Source organism: Lissotriton vulgaris, unplaced genomic scaffold (genome assembly GCF_964263255.1).
Source record: "Lissotriton vulgaris unplaced genomic scaffold, aLisVul1.2 SCAFFOLD_325, whole genome shotgun sequence".
Classification (NCBI taxonomy): domain Eukaryota; kingdom Metazoa; phylum Chordata; class Amphibia; order Caudata; family Salamandridae; genus Lissotriton; species Lissotriton vulgaris.
The window spans coordinates 391,675-409,059 of NW_028243553.1; the positions used below are offsets into that span (position 1 = coordinate 391,675).

Here is a 17,385-nt window from a genome sequence, read left to right on the forward strand (position 1 = left end):
TTGTTCCCTAAGATGTTTGCGCACAACCTTACTATACCAGGTATTTATTTATTCTTGGTCCAGACATGTATTAACGTCTGCAGCCCACACGATGCACGAAAACTGGAGCAGTCTGTGCAAGTGTCCGTTTCTAGCTTGCGCGCGAGTGTCCCTTTGTGCCATCCTTTGGTTTATTCAGTACACTACGGTGAAACATTAAACTCCACCCTGGCTGCAGAGGTGGAAGCACTGAGTGCGCACACCTGTCTATTGGTGAATCCGTCATGCCCAGGCCAATCCCGACCAATGAGTGACCTCCTTTCAAGGAGGGGCTAGGCTGGTGTTTATTGGGGCCTAACAGCCTCCGTATATTTCTGACCCATCATCTACAATAAGGGCTCCTGCATTGGCCTAATCACGCTTGCGCAAACTATGGGGCCATTTTGTGATTTGATCTCTGAAAAGTCTCACTTATGTAATGTCCACAGCATCCCGTACCCCGAAACCGGTCCTATGCTGCTTGTTTCAGGGTATAGGGTGCTCCTGGCCTGGCAGTTCAGGTTGGAATGTTCCCATGGAGAGCGTGGTCAAGACAGATTTGCATATGGCTGGGTGCAAACTGCGCGGCATGGTGAGCAAACAAATTATGGATTTAGGCCCAAATCTTTGACTGGGGAATAGTGTTTGACATTGTTCAGCATTCCGTCAATAAATTGTTATTTTTGAATTTGTCACCCCAAGTGGGACGGGTATACCCAGACGTGGGTCGCGTACTCACCATGCCACTGGATTCAGCTATCGTGGCTGATGAGGGGTGATGCCCCAAAACCGGTCCTAGCATGCCCTTGTTCCAGAACAGGCAGGAAGTGGCCTGGTAGTTCGGGCCGGACTGTTTCTACGGGGAGCAGGCTCAAGACATTTGCATATGATTAGGTCTCAACTGAATGGTGTGCAAAAAACAATGGATTTAGGCCCTGAACTCTGACTGGGGGTGAGTGTTTGATATTGTTCAGCATTCTGTTCATCTTTTGTTCTTTTTGCATTTGTTACACAAAGTGGGACGGGGATGCCGAGACGTGGGTTCCGTGCTTGCCATGCCACTGGAGTCAAGCTATCCTGGCTGATTAAGGTTGATAGCCCGAAACCGTTCCTAGGATGCTTGTTTCCAGTCCAGGCAAAACCTGGTCTGACAGTTCGGTATGTACAGTTCCCATTGGGAGTAGGGTCAAGACTGATTTGCATACAGCTGGGTCCAAACTGGAATGTCTTGGTGAGTAAAACAACAATGGATTTAGGCCCAGATCTCTGACTGGGGGTGAGTGTTAGACATTGTTCAGCATTCAGTCAATTTTTTCTGCACTATATTGTGATGATACAAGGCTTAGTTGATTTACCTCTGAGTTTTCGAATAACGTGCTAGGGTCTGAATAGAGTCTTAAGTTAAAAAAGTGGATTACTTAGAAAAGGAACCTCCTGAGATATTCCGGAAACTAAATTCATGTGAGTTAACACTAAACTCACTTCTCTTTGTGAGAGTGGTCCAGTTGTATGCACATGCTGGGGAAGGTGTTGGTATATGTAATACTGTTTTTATTTTAATATAGTTGTTAATGGTGCTTGGGTTTGCTCTTATTGAACAGACTACTTTTACACACCCTTGGAGCTGCAACTCATTTTGGATCGGTTTTCTGTAAGTCTGCCAAGTGTGCACACTACTCCGAAAGATTCTCCCCCTTCTCCCGCTTCACTCAAGACGGATCATGGTCCAAGGACTAATCTTGTCACGTCTCGACTGCGGTAACGCCCTATATCTTGGCGCCCCACAGTCCACCCTCGCCAAACTACAAGTTGTTCAAAACTGCGCGGCAAGAGTCCTGTTGAACCTCCCCCGCCGCTCCTCAGTCAAGGCGAGACTGAAGGACCTTCATTGGCTCCCTGTGCGTGCTAGGATAGAATTTAAGAGCATGTGCGTTGCACACCGCTCTTACTGGGGAACGGGCCCCGCCATAAACCAGCCTTTGGTAGAAGCCTACCACCCTTCCCGGCCCCTCAGATCCGCGACCTCTCACCTCACTTTTGTACCACGCATAAGAAGAGCTAGATGCGGAGGCCGCTCGCTCTCCTACAATCTGGCCAAGATCTGGAATTCCCTTCCCCTTTCAATCAGGTCAGAATCCAACCTACTTACCTTTCGAAGGCTGTTAAAAACGTGGCTTTTTAATAAAACTCCCACCTAACCCCTTCTGTTCCTTACGAACCCCACGCCCCCCTCCTCTGCTCAACTATCCAGTTTTCTACAGCGCTGGGACGCCCCTGGGTAGCCATCGCGCTCTACAAATTCTCATTCCATTCCATTCCACTTGCTAGCCAGACTAGGAAGATATTGCATACTTCATATGAAATCTAAGTTCCTCCATTTATCTCGTAGACTGGAAAAGCCCCATCATGTACTCTACCACACCCAGAAGAAGTACTCTCACAGAATGGGGGGTGGCGCCATACTCCAAAAGTTTATTTTCATCCCCAGTTGCAGCTGGGCAACACGAATCAAGCCCTCTAGTGTTCTCTGTATGCAGTATACACTCCTTAGACATTCAGCACAAAAGGTCTATCCCATGAGCTCTCCGCTTAATGGCTTACTTATGCAAGCAGTGCAACATCACTCTTTTCTACACCTCTAACATCCCAAATGGTACACCTATTCCAGGCCATGGAGGAGCAGCCATTGAGACAAGGTTCATATGGTGAGCAGGCGTGAGGCCCTCTCAAGTTGACTGCTCTTGTGCCCTCTGCCATTGATTCCTAGTTGGTAAATGGAGAGGCATGAGACAGTGACTTTTGCATCACACTAGTAGGTAGGGGCCTTCTACGGAGTTTAAACTCCCCTATTGGCCCAGTATGTCACTCAAGAGCACTGGTAGCCTTTAATGGTAACTGGCAGTGCCTGCGTCCAGTAACTTCTCTCTATCTCTTTTCAATGAAAAAGGGCTGCATTATTCGAGTGTACCTGGAGGCTCTTTCAACTGGTGGCTTGTCAAGCCCCAAAACCTTGCTGTTCCGGCCTCCACCTCTCTGAGACCTGCCTTTCAGACCAATTGCCCAACTATACTAAAACCTACTTGGTAGTTCCACTCATCCGCTCAAATGCACGATCAGTCAGACATTACCACTGACCCCAATCGCTTAAGAACCCCAATACCTCATCAGCTATTGCATCATCTTTTCTTCATGCAGGAGACATATTGTTTGCACCTTCACAGGCCTCCACACACGTGACTTGCCGGGTGATTAGTCAATAAGGCACCTTCTGCAGTCTTAAAGCATAAATATGTGTCTTTATCCTTGCCTGTAGAAAGGTAACCATGCACATAGGTAGACCCTTACAAAGGGGAGAGCTGCTGTTACTGGGTGAATAATGGGAGATTTTATACCTGCTAGCTTTTGGCATGAAGGAAAAACTATATATAGGGTTGAAGAGATGAGCGGCTGTAAAAGGAAGAGGAAAATTAAAGGTTGTGGAACTTTCAAAAATTTTAAATACCAAGAATGGGAACTACGCTTACAATTCACATAAAAGTGGGTATATTGTTGATATATTGTTGAGCTGGAATGTGGCTGACCTTGCTGCCTAAATCTGGGACAAGACTTGGCTGGACTTGTTTTTTCTTATAATATTGTTATTTTACAGAAGACCTGGGCCACAAAGGAGCTATTTTGTGATGACATCATTTGTCACTCAGTCCCTACTGTTTAATCAGGAATGGGTAGGTCTCTAGTGGGGTTGGCAGTCTGGTTAAAACTTCTGCTGGTACCATTTTGCCAATCCCCTCGCATAATAGGGTAATTCAAACATTCCTGCTCAAGTGGTCAAAGTATTTTACTTTTGTGCTTATCAATTTTTATAATGATACTTTTTCTACACGGTTTATTCCTAATTGTGTTTCTCTTTTTGATTTCATTTGTGTTTTGGAACCTAGCTATACTCTTCATGATGGAGGTTTTTAACATTTTCCTGGCTGGGATTTCAACGCCAAACTGGGTTCAGAGGAGGGCGGTTAGTCTGATTTAGAACTCTCTGCCTTTGCAACTATTTCTTCGGACACCCTGTCCTGCCCTAGCGATAGCAGAGGCCAGTCGCTATCCTCCTATTTTGCCAGGCATGATTTATACAATGTTTTCGAAAGGGTTGCCTCCCATTGTCCAACACTACCATCCTTTGTTGGGAGTACAGGCTCGTCAGTTATTGATTACATTTTTTTTAGTAGGAACCTTATTTGGTGCTTGGGAGATGGTAATGTTATCTCTCGTCCTCACAGCAACCACAAATCTCTTTCTGCTCCATGCCTTGTCCAAAGCCTTGCTCGCAGGCTATTGATGTTGGCGGGGGGGCGGGTATAGGGGGGTTCATCTTCTGCCAAGCCGTGATGGGCTTAGCCTGGTTTGAAAGTCTGCTAAAATGCAGGAAGTTGTCTGCAGGCCCTGGGTGGAAAAATTGTGTTCGCCTTTCGATTGCTTGTGCCTAACTATTGATTCTGCCAGCAGGACCCATGTCTTTGACCTTTTAGTGTCCACTATTGAGAGTTGTTTGATGAAGTCGATTCCCCCCTTCTTATTTCTTTGCCCACTCCTGGTTAGATATGACCTGTATGGATGCCACTCATTGCCTATATCAGACTTTGAAAGCGAGCCCACGGGCCCCAGCCGAGATTGTGTCTTGTACGAAGCACATCAGTTAGCCATCCGCAGAAGGAAGGCAGAGTTCAAGCAGGAAGTTTGGAACACTTTGGCTACTGCCTGTAGAACCGGTAACACTGGCCTTCTACAATTGCTTCACTGTTGAATTTATAAACAAATAAATTAACTTAAAGTACAGCAACAGTTGAAAGTCCGAGTTTATTAAATACAACTTAAAGCTACATATATTACCTTCCTTATACATATATACATTCCATGTACTTATGTATCTTTATATTTATTACTTTACCCTAATTCAACATTTCCAGTGCACTACCCTATATCTCACCCTATACCTCTCTCATTGTATCCTGTAACTTCACTTTCTGACTTTAAATATATATTTACTATAATCCCCAAATAAAACCCTTTCTAGACTGTTCCCTCCTCTACCCCTCCTTGTATGATCTCCTTTTTTACTAATCAGTTCTCCCAAACATGTATTTCTTAACTCTTCCCTCTGACTCTTCCACCATCCCAAACCTTCTCCTGTTACTATGGTCTCCCAATAAACCGTTTATAGACCCTTCCCTCTTTTATGCCTCCACTAACCTTTCCAATCCAATTAACAGACTCTCATGTCTACAGCTCAAATTAATTTAATATTTTCCTTAGATTAATTTACCACTGATCCGGTTTGGGTTCCGGAGTAACGTGCTACTCGCTGAAAGTGCTTTGACGCCTTATCAGGGGTACTATATAAATGTAAACCCATCTCTTGTATCCCTCCACTATCCTTTTTCAATTTAAATAACAGACTCACATGTCCACCACTCAAATTAATTTCATATTTCCCTATGAGAATTCACCACTAATCCTTTTTGGGGTCCGGAGTAGTGTGCTACTTGCTGAAAAGCGTTTCAACGCCTCGTCAGGAGTAGTCAACACTATAAATGCAATTACAATTACTATGACCAAAGTGCATGCATTAGATTTGGGCATAATGATAAATGCATAAAAGTTTTCGTCTGGGATGTGGGGTTCGGCAGGGCTGCATCCTTGCCGCAATCCTGATTGTTTTGTATCTTAACGACCTGGAGATGGCTCTGGGAGCAGGGATGGGGACCCGCCAACAATGAAGGGAAGGGGTGGCTCAGTTGTCCTGTTGCCATCTTAATATCCTGAACACTGAACCTGTAGGCTTAAATTAATTATTATGTTGATTTTATGAAGAATTTGGAATGACTCAAACCTTGCCAAAACGTTTGGAATGCCCTGTGGGCGAACAAATGTAAAATTGTTTTGTTTTGCATTATAGGGTACCACTCTGGGACCAACTCGTGAATTCCCTTATTTGGGGGTCACCTTTGACTCACGAGGGTCTTGGACTCCCTTTCTAAAACAGAGATGCCTGAAGTCCTGTAATTCCGCTGGGTTTCTTTTTAGTTTGGCGTCAAAGATAGGAAGTAGGCCAGTGGCGGCTACTGTTGAGATCTATATCAAGAAGAGTACTGATCCTCATTTATGGTTCTTCATTGTGGGGGTATAACGCTAACAAAGAAAAACAGGCGGAGGAAAACAGGATCTGCAGACATATGCTTGAAGTGCTGTTCGTGTCTCCTCACTATGCTATTTATGAGGAATTGGCCCTGCCGTAAGCAGTGGACACTATTGAACTGGACTCTGATACTTAGGGGTTCCATTTGGTGCAACCAGGATGCCTCGCTAATCAGGGTTATTATCTTGGACTGTCTTAAAAGGCATATTGTAATTTGCCTTGTACATAGAGGGACTCAGAGCCCACCCGGTGCTTACTGCTGGTTGGTTTTCCTTGTTACTCTCACTTGGCTGGTTTTTAGTCGTGTCCCCTTTTCTCGACCTTGAGTTTGTCTCTCACAGAGCACTGCCCATTTGCCATGTGTGTTGTTTGCTTGGTGTGTGTATTAGAGAGTCACTTATTTTCTGCAAGTGTTTTCCAGTCTCCCTCATGTATATCTCTTCCCTGCTTGTGCTGCTGCAAGTCCCTGTTTGCTCCCCTCCCCCGTGTGCTTATCCACGTGCACGTGTTCCTCTGTGTTTATTTTGCCTTTTTGTCCTCCCCATGTTGCTTCTTTTACCCCCTACTTTTCCTGGGTGTTGTGTTCTTACTTATTGCACTGTTCCTTTAATCATACTCATTCTAAGTTATGTCATTACTGAATGTAGAATGTTATACATGTCATGTTGATGTGCATCCTTTGTAAGGATCAGTTACTCCTTGATGTTGATCTTGCTGGATTACATGTACTGTGCTCTTCGAGTGAATAAAGGATCTTCTTTAATTCCTTTGAATCATCTTCATTTCACTGGCGACGGGATTCGAAGAGCAGAACCTACGTGGGATATTTTTAACCTGATTTAATAATAATTTTTTTTTGTGGTTCCATATTATTTCAATTGGACTGGGAAGGACATACGGACTGGAAAGGACATTTGCTGTTTTGGTGAATATATCAATTACTTGTTAACTATTTTTTTTAAATTAACTTTTGGGTGCTTGAGCCTTTTTTATTGAACTCCTTCGTAGCGCTGTACTTTAAGAAATTGCTACGTTTTAAATATTTCAAGCGTTTTTATTATCGAATTTATTGACTTGGCTTTAAATACGAGTGGATTTGTGGAAATTGTGTGACTTTTGATGTTAAGGAAACAAAGCGTTTTACCGTTTGCCGTTTTGCCTTCAACATGTCACAAGTCACATGCACTTCTGCTCGCTCAACAGCTCGCACCATTTCCTTTTCAAAAATAATCACCTTGTTTATGGATTCTTCGTGACTACCGTCAGCTTCTTCCTTCTGTTCCATCTTCGAGACACAGAATTCGACGCTGTGATGACTGACGCTCCGCTTGGAATTATGGGTATTTGCGTGTGACGTCACACGTTTCGGCGGCCATCTTAAGTAAACTTGAAGTCGAAAGAAGACACGGAGTTCTTCGTGAGAGACTTGAAGGGGAATTTAAACAATCGTGAGGAAGTTTGCACATTTACTTCATCTGCGCATTACCATCAGCGGTGATTCGCACACCTTTCACACTCTCATCAGCGTGTTACCACCTACGGTGATTCGCACACCTTTCTCCATTTTTTCTTATTTTTGTTTATTATTTTATTCAAACAATGTTGATGACTTAAATTAGCGTTTTACATTATTGAACCACTATAAGCATATTATAAGTTGATTATTGTTTGTGCACTAGCTTTCTTGCTATTAATACTTAAAGTACTTAGTCCAGCATCACTCAACATTTTTATTTAAATTGATTTGTTAGGTTTCATATTTTACAATGACTCAGCCTAATTATAACATTAGTCCTCCTCAGGCATTTTGGGTATCTGGCAATGAACCACCACTTAAATGGTTGGAGTGGAAGCCATATTTCTGTAATTATATAGATGCCTTAGATGAGGATGGAAAAATGTCTCATGCTCAAAAAAAGAGACTTCTTCTTCATTCCTTAGGTCCTGTTGGACTAAAAGTATATGAAACCATGACTAAACCCTCTTTTCCTGGGGATTTGAATGCTTATATGTTAGCTCTTTTACATTTAGACACTTACTTTGCTCCTAAAGTGTGTATTGGCGTAACGAGGTATACATTTTTCTCTAGGAAACAGACTAAAGATGAAAACATTGACCATTTTCTTGCTGATCTTAAAAAATTGTCATTGGATTGCAAATTTGGTGTACTACAAGAGGAGTTAATTAGAGACCAAATTGTTATGCATTCTTACAATGCTTCCATACAGGATAGGTTATGGATAAATGGAGATTCTCCTTTAGATGATATTCTTGCCATTGCACGCAAAGCAGAAATGTCTGGCAGGTGCGCGAATGTGATAAAGAATGATAATAGTGCACTGACTAATGAAGTAGTTGACAAAGTGAATGCTACTGATAAGAAGAGGTTTAGCTATAACTCTAGGCAATCTTTTGGTTCTAACAACAAATCTTTTTCAACTAAACATACTCAATCTTCCTCGAATTTTAAACCTAAATGTTACAGATGCAACAGTTTAGAGCATTTGGCTGATTTCAAAGGATGTCCTGGCCTGAAAGCTAAATGTTCTAGTTGTGGTTTGAAAGGTCATTTGACAAAAGCATGCAACAGGAAAAAGAAGAGTAAAGTAAATTTTGTGAATGACATTGATGAGGAAGAAAACCTTGAGAACGACATAGAGGATAATCTAGTAATGAATGTTTATGATAAGTTAGTTTTAAGAATAAGAGATGAAGACATGGTTAACAAACCTATTTGTACAATGAGTATTGGGGGAGTAGTTGTCAAAATCTATGCTGATTTGGGCTCACCTTATACCATTGTTAATGAAGAAATGTGGAAATCTTCTTTTATCCAACATGTTGGTGAAAAGTTATTGCCATCAGATATCCACCCTGAAGGTTATATGGGAGAACCTATTTCTATCCTGGGTTTTCGTTGGTTTGTTTTCAGGTTCAAGGATAGAGAGTGTAGAGGAAAGCTTTACATTTCTAAGAAAGGACCACCTGTTTTAGGGTGGTTTGACCAAAAACAACTTCACATTATCTTAGATCCAAATAGTAAAGAACAAGTTCTAGTAGTAGATGATAGTTCGGTTGTTACTGATGGTATTTTAAAGAAATTTCCGAAAGTTTTTAGTAAAACTTTGGGAAATTTAATTGGTTTTGAACATAAGATTATATTGAAGGATGATGCTTGTCCAAAGGTACACAAGTGTAGAAATGTGCCTATCTTAGTGAGAGATGAAGTCAGTAAAGAGCTGGATAAACTTGTTTCTACTGACATTATTGAGCCAATTGAGGCGAGTGAATGGGTTTCGCCAATTGTCGTCGCGAGACGTAGCAATGGTAAAATCAGATTGTGTGTAGACCTGAGATATTTAAACAACAATATTGTGGATGACAAGTTCCCACTTCCTAAAATCAATGAGATGGTTTCTAGTATTGGTAATGCACAATGGTTTTCTACTATAGACCTATCGTCTGCGTACCACCAGATTTCTCTGTGCCCTGAATCAATGAAGTTTACATCCTTCGTGACACCTTTTGGTTGCTTCCGTTATAAACGCATGCCGTTCGGCTTGGCTTCAGCGGCTGCAGTTTTCCAACGACTAATGTACCAATTATTTAAGGGAGAAAAAGGTGTCAGATTTTTTCAAGGTGACATTCTTGTTTTTGGAGATGATGAAAATAAGCATTTGTCAAGACTACATAAAGTTTTGAATATTCTTGAAAGCAAGGGCCTTACCGTTGAACATTCTAAATGTAAATTTGCTCAGAAGAGTGTAACTTATCTAGGCCATATCATTGATGCTGAGGGGGTTAAACCTAAACCTTCTTTGGTTTCAGCTATCTCCGAGGCTCCTGTTCCTACAAGTAAAGATGACATTAAGTCATTCTTAGGAATGGCTGAGTTTTGCTCTAAGTATGTTCCTAATTTTGCGAGTGTTTCATATAATATTCGACAACTTTTAAAGAAGGGTGTGAAGTTTGAATGGTCTAAATCTTGTAATGAAGATTTCAAGAATATTAAGAACGCTATTGCCCAAACCACTGCTCTACACAGTTTCGATCTATCTTTGGAGAATGTGATTACTACTGATGCTAGTAACAAGGGTCTTGGAGCTGTTTTGGTGCAAATAGATGAGAAAGGGAAGGAAAATGTAATAGCCTATGCCTCAAGATCTCTTTCTCCTTGTGAAGAAAAGTACCCTATAATAGAAAGGGAGGCCTTAGCTTGTGCTTGGGCGCTAGATCATTTCAAATCTTTCGTTTGGGGTAAAATGTGTTTATTACGCAGCGACCACAAGCCATTGGTAAAGATTTTGACTACCGAAGGGGTTATCAATGCTTCTGCTCGCCTGGCTAGGATTTCTATGAGGTTACAGAATTTCATTTACAAGATTGTTTATGTGCCAGGTAAAAGCAACGTTCTTGCCGATTTTCTGTCAAGGATGCCTGTAATGTTAGAGGAAGTTGATAATAATGATTGGAATGAATTACAAATAGCATATGTTCATGATGAAGGTCTTTCAGCCTTCAGCAAGGAAGAATGAAATAATGAGTACTTGGCTGATGAATGTTTACAGAAGGTAATTTCCTACACAGTTGAGGGTTGGCCAGATAAAAAAGATGTGTTGGATGATATTTTAAGACCTTTTTGGGAGGTTAGGTCTGAACTCTCTGTTGCTCATGAGACTTTATTAAGGGGTGAAAAAATCGTTCCTCCTGGTGGTTTGCGTGAAGGAATCATTGAACTTTGCCATGAAGGTCACCCTGGGATTGTGAGATCCAAATCTTTGGTAAAGAATTTATTCTGGTGGCCTGGTTGTGATTCTCAAATACAAAAGATTGTTAGAGATTGTGTCATTTGTGCTTCTGCAGACAAAACCTTGCGTACCTTTCGTCCTCCTATGTTGGAGTGTTCTCCTCCTGAGTCTACTTGGGAATCTGTTGCGGTGGACATTATGGGTCCTATTCAAGATCAGGATGGTTCTCATCGGTATTTAATTGTCCTCATTGATTTGTTTTCCAAATGGCCGGTGGTTAAGGTGGTAGAGAGAGCAGATACAGATTCTGTTTTAAGTTTCCTGGATGAAACTTTTGTTACTGAGGGAATTCCTTCTTGCATTCTCACCGATAATGATGTTCAGTTCTTATCTGTAAAAGCGAAAAGATATTTCAGTAAACTTGGTATTAGGCATAGAACAACTTCTCTTTATAATCCTGGTGGTAACGGAGTTGTAGAACGTTTTAACAGGGTATTGAAGAATACTATTCAACTTTCTATTAGTAATAATCTGGATTGGCCAACTCAAGTTGGGAAATTTGTTTGGAATTATCGTATTACTGTTAATGATTCTACTGGTGTTTCCCCTTTTGTCTTAATGAAAGGTAGGAACCCACGTTCTAAAACTATCCCTACTTGGTTATTTTCAGGAGACATTGAGCCCTATTCTAAGGATTTAGTTAAGGCACGGTTGGTACAGGTCCATGACAAAAGTAAAAAATATCATGATTTGAAGCATGGATCAAAAGAGGTTAAGATAAATGTTGGTGATTGGGTTAGAATAAAAAAATCTTTTAAGGTACAGAAAGGTGAGTCTACCTTTTCTGAACCTTTCCAAGTAATGGAAATTTTAAAGAATTCTGTTAAACTTAGCAATGGGAAAGTTTGGAATTTAAGTAGAGTTGCCAGATGTAATCTGAGTTGTTCTTCTAGGCCTGATTTTCCTAACACCCTTTGGAAACCAGAAGATTTGGATGTCGATGACTCTAGTGGCAACGATAATTTATTTAACAATTCTGGAGTGGTTAGTTGTTCTAGTTCGTGTGATATCCCTAATTCTAGTGTGGTTGTTTCTGAAAGTGATAACTTAGAGTCTCCTAGCAACATCTCTGAGGATTCGGTTGTCACTCCTATGGAAGATTGTTTGGTTACTGGTGAGGATCCTACTCTCCGCCATTCCTCAAGGAAGAGGGTGGTTCCTTTGTGGCTCAAAGATCACATCACTAACAATAGTTAAGGGTTTTATCACAAACTATAGGTAGTAGTTTTTTCTTTTATTTTATATTTGATTGGAAAAGTTTCGATCCACTTAATGTATGTAGTTTTCTTTTTCTTTCATTTTTCTTTTATTATTAGAAAGGGGAATGTGTTGTGTTCTTACTTATTGCACTGTTCCTTTAATCATACTCATTCTAAGTTATGTCATTACTGAATGTAGAATGTTATACATGTCATGTTGATGTGCATCCTTTGTAAGGATCAGTTACTCCTTGATGTTGATCTTGCTGGATTACATGTACTGTGCTCTTCGAGTAAATAAAGGATCTTCTTTAATTCCTTTGAATCATCTTCATTTCACTGGGTTATTGGTGTGTAAATTTGTAGTTGTTAATAAGAGCCCGTAATATTGGAGTCTATCGCTGTTTTTATAACTTTGATTTGCCAGTAATAATACAGCTTAGTGGTAAAGAGAGTGAAGCTGGGTTTAGAACCCGGGTCCCCTGGATTCCAAAGACAAGTAGAGTGCATATCTAGCTCTGATCCAATAAGACACATGGTTTTTCAGCTACATAAAAGTCCGCGCTTGAGCTCCAAAAATCACAAAGTTTCTCCTTGCGTCTGGATTCAGTGAGCTAACTATAATGCAAACAGATGCATGCTTATGCTCCAAGAAATCGAAGAACGCTATTATCAGGATGGTAGAACAGCTCACGTTTTCTGAAGGAGGCGAGGGTGTAGGCTGATTTCCATCTGGATTTCGCGCCTTCCACGATGGTATTTTTAGAGCACTTTGATTCTTTTTACCAACATTACAGAAGATCTTTATCTTTTTGTGTGTTTCAGGTTTCTATGGAGTAAGGGGCCCTGCCTGACTGCATAGGTGAGATTGCATTTCATGTGCTTATCATACCTGCCTAAATGTTCGAGCCAAAATTGCCAAGTAAAGATTGTGGAATTTTACAGGTCAGAGATCACCAGATGTTTGGATGTTTCCTTCATTTTTAGACATGTTTTGAGGCTCTTCTGTCTTTGCTTTGATATGCTGGGGGTCTGCATTCCTGGCATTGTACGAAGTGTAAATTACATCTTCTACATATGGGAGGGTCAGAATCTTGTGTATAAACCATGTTGCACATTTCTGCAGCTTTCAGCCATTTTCTGTAATTTAGAATGTACATTTCAGAGTTTAGTTGTCATTTTCTTTTGCTATTTGCATGTGTCTGCTCAAGTTCGAAATTCCATACAGCTTCGTCACCATTTGTGGTTTGAAGAATCTAGTTCAATATGTAGCTGTTTTCTACTCTCACTCACTTTAAAGATTTCTAATGCCAGTTGACATTCTATGACCCTAACAAACATCTGATACTAATTATTTCATGAGGCTAATGCATTTCAGCTTACCTCAGCCATCACAGTTCCCCTATTCCCAACCAACCCCAAAAATACACTTTTCTTACCTAACTATAAGACTAGTAACAATCCTTGCCTTTGTTAACACGCGCACCTTAATTGTTGTCTCAACGCATTTTTAATGAAAAAAATCTTTATATGCAAGTCTAAATTTCTTTATGGTAACCTAATATACAATGTGTTATATTTATTTGTGTATACAATGCTTTCTTCATTATGGTACTTTTAAAAAATTGATTCTTTGTGGTGACATAATCCTATCCTCCTGAGGTGTTGCCTTGCTTCCCTTTGTTCGTCGGGTACCATGAAGCATGGACCAAGTACAGATTCCTGCCTACTGCCAGTGTCCTTCAACTGGCTGTGCTCTGGCCCTCCATGTGTTTGCAGGCCCTCTCTACCTCCTCCCTGCGCCTCCCACACCATCCTGTAGCATTGTTGGTTACCCCTGTCTCTCCCAACCCTCCCACATCCTTTTTGCTTACTGCCATCTCGTAAGAAAAAAAAGTACCACAAGGAAGCAGCGGGCCACAGCAGCAGCGTCAGAGCACTTTTTATACCTTTATTTTCAGCCATTTTGCACATTGGATGCGCTGAGCAGCATGACTAAAACATTGATCAGGCCAATAGATCTTACATAAGTGAGACCTTTTGGCTTTGCCAATGCTTGTTTTCTTCAGGATAAAGTGCTAAGTGAATTACAATAGTACCATTAAGCTTTATGGTCCAAAATAGGAGTCTCTTTATTTTTTTGAAGATATGAGATTTGTTTCGGTCCCAGTTGATGGTGATATAAGATCTGTTTCTTATGCGCATCCTGCCTCTTCAGACTTTTTAGTCTCCCTTTCATTTCCTTTGTACAAAAAGCTGTTTCTAACCAACAGAGAATGGACAATCGTTCCTTCATACAGAAATACATGTATAGAAAATTAGAAGCATGTAAAATTTTAGGGAGGGGGCGTGGATTAAGCCCCAGAAGTATGGCTGCCTAAGAGAGTTGCTACCTAGGCGGCAATTGTATCACTACCGGAGCCTTCTTGAACTGCACAGTCACTTCTAGTCTAACAGCTTCACTCCGAGAACCTGTTGGAATCTACATCTCTTTCCACATGCCACGGACGCTTCTTGGCTCTTATAAATCTTCTTCCAATAAGGTGCCATGGAAAACGCTTGAGCTCCTCCCAGCCAGTACCGGATTGTGCCAACACTAATTTCAGCACCCTGTATGTCCTGGAAAAACGCAATTGACACATCAAAATATGAGATAATATCACTAGGTATAAAATATCCTCTTTAATATCTCAATGCACATTTTGAACAATTAATAGGACATTTTGAATTCCCGCAAGATTACACAAATTAGGTTTGACTGTGTTCGGCCTTTGATGGCATTGTAAGGACTCAATAGGAGACTTCTAACAGCTTATTTTCCACTGTAAATATATTTGCTCCTTATGTGACCTGCTGGAGCACACCCTGAACTCAGTCTTCCATACCACCCTGAATCATAATTTTATGATAGTCACTTTGGGTCCCTCAATAATTGTCCCATTTCCCCTCATCAGCAAATGGAACTTTCATCTATTGGACTTATTGCTTACAGTAGACATTAAAACTATTCTTGCAGTTTGGAAGAACCACATCTCGCATCGCGTATGGTGGTACTGGTTATGTTCCATGTGGAGTGCAGGCAATGTATTGCATAATGAGAAATGTTATATTTCTTCCTCCAGGTCCCTATAAAACAGCCTTGATGTATATCTTGAAACACTCAAACCCCCATGGCTTATTTTATTCATACCAGATCTCAGGAAATACCTCTCTTGTGTCTTACCTCCACTTTTGATAAACTCAGACCACAACTTTATCTGTAGAGCTTCTTTCACCTCTTCTCCAATGTCCTTCTTTTTCTCCTCTTTTAGTTATCTCTATTCTTTCTAATTATTTGCACATGTTATATCATTGACATATAGGTTACAGTGTGTTATACTACTCATGTGTACAAATACAGCCGCGCACCCTGTTTAGTTTTATTATGCTTTGATAAACGTCAATAAAATGTATTTAAATAATAAAACAAATATGTAAAATGTTAATGAATTCAAATAAAAGAAATTACTCTGCACAGCATTTTACCTACATGAATTGGGCCTAGAAGTAAACCAGGAGTACTTCTAGAGTAAGTCACACCTGCTCGTAGCAATATCTGTTATTGGGCCCTAATTACAGAAATTAGTGGCATTTATCTCCTTAATCCTGTTACTCATGTTAAAAAAAATCTAATTCTTGACCCCTTTCCATTTATTCAGGCAATTAGAGGCCAAGTCAAGTCAAGTCAAGTCAAAAACCACTTTATTCGATTAGTTAAAATCATAAAAGTATTCTAAACATATATCAGACAATTCAGACAACTTAAAATCAATTAATACAGTATTAAACATGACGTGATTTAAAAAACAGTTTAAAAAAGAGTATATACACAAAATTCTTTACAGTTTGCGCTCAACAGTACAGTAAACAGGAATTCAAGAATCTATCCTCAATTGTAACTCCAATCTTGACCTTAGTCTCTTACATCTAACAGATGCAGCCAGAAAACTAGCAGTGCAATACATAATTACAGGAGAATTCATCATCTGTAAATATAACAGTGCGGGCTTGTACTGCGTGAAACCCATCTCCTTCAGGATTGGTTTTAGATATCGAATACGAGGTTCACAATAAAAAGAACAAAAGAACAAAAAATGCGCATTATCCTGGGTGGAAAAACCGTCACATTTGCATGGGGACGACTCCTCAAGCTTACACCAATCTTTCTCGTCCCACAGAACCGTATAAATTTGATTGAAGCGGAGCTTGGTCAGTAACCACCTATGAAAGAAATTAGTGACCACTGCCAGGTAAGGAGCCAACTCAAAAGATGAGGTTATCATTACATGTGCCCTCACAGAGGGTTTGCATAGCTCATCCGCTTCACGCTCGGCAGCACGTATCCTGATAAAGTTAATCTTCACCCACAATAGATCAGCTTTACACAGGGATTCTGGACTATCGAAGATCTCAGGGCGTCCCAGCTTCACGGCCAAGGACTCAACATAAGACAACCACTGCATATCCCTCCTGTGGTCTAAATTAAGACAGTCTTTAATGATCCTGTGGTTAAGGCTATGGTTCGGATTTAGCCAGAGCTTGATCCACATCAGGAGCGGAGCTAGATTTATTGTGTCTAGAATATAACCAAGACCTAGCTCAAGGTGTAAGGAATGAGTAGCAGTTGACTGGGGTAGTCCCAGCAAAGATCGAAGAAATTTGTTTTCCTCTGTCTGGTTACATTTAGAATTAGCATATCCCCAGACTGCAGCCCCGTATCTAGCAATCGCAGCAGTCTTGGCTTTGTAGATGGCCAAGATAGCCTCGATTGGTTTTCCCCCTAATCTCTTTGCGAACCCCAGAATTGCAGAGGATGAGCTTCTCACCGCGTTTGCTTTTGATGTTAACTGCGGTGACCAAGTTCCCCTTTGATCGAAAATAACCCCCAAATAGGTAAAAACTTTAACACTTGTGATAACCTCACCATCACAGAAGAAGGTTTTTTCTTTAAATTTGCTACAGCCTGCTGACATAGTGTGTGATTTACTCTTATTAACCACCAAGTCAAGACTAGACATAAAGTTTCCAAATGAATCAAGTAACTTTTGCAGGGCAATTGGGGTCCTGGCTATTAGCACTGCATCATCGGCATAGAGGAGCACCGGGATTGGTGCGCCCCCCATGCTTG

General features: G+C 40.8%; 1 protein-coding gene across 1 annotated transcript in view; it reads left to right on the forward strand.

The window, feature by feature from the left end:
- The window catches only part of LOC147668304 (talin-2-like), a 1,432,932-nt gene that overhangs the window by 300,110 nt on the left and 1,115,437 nt on the right, over positions 1-17,385 (forward strand). The window contains exon 3 of the mRNA XM_086948621.1: positions 13,044-13,080. The gene's annotated coding sequence lies outside the window, so the exon portion shown is untranslated. The remainder of the gene's footprint in view (positions 1-13,043; positions 13,081-17,385) is intronic.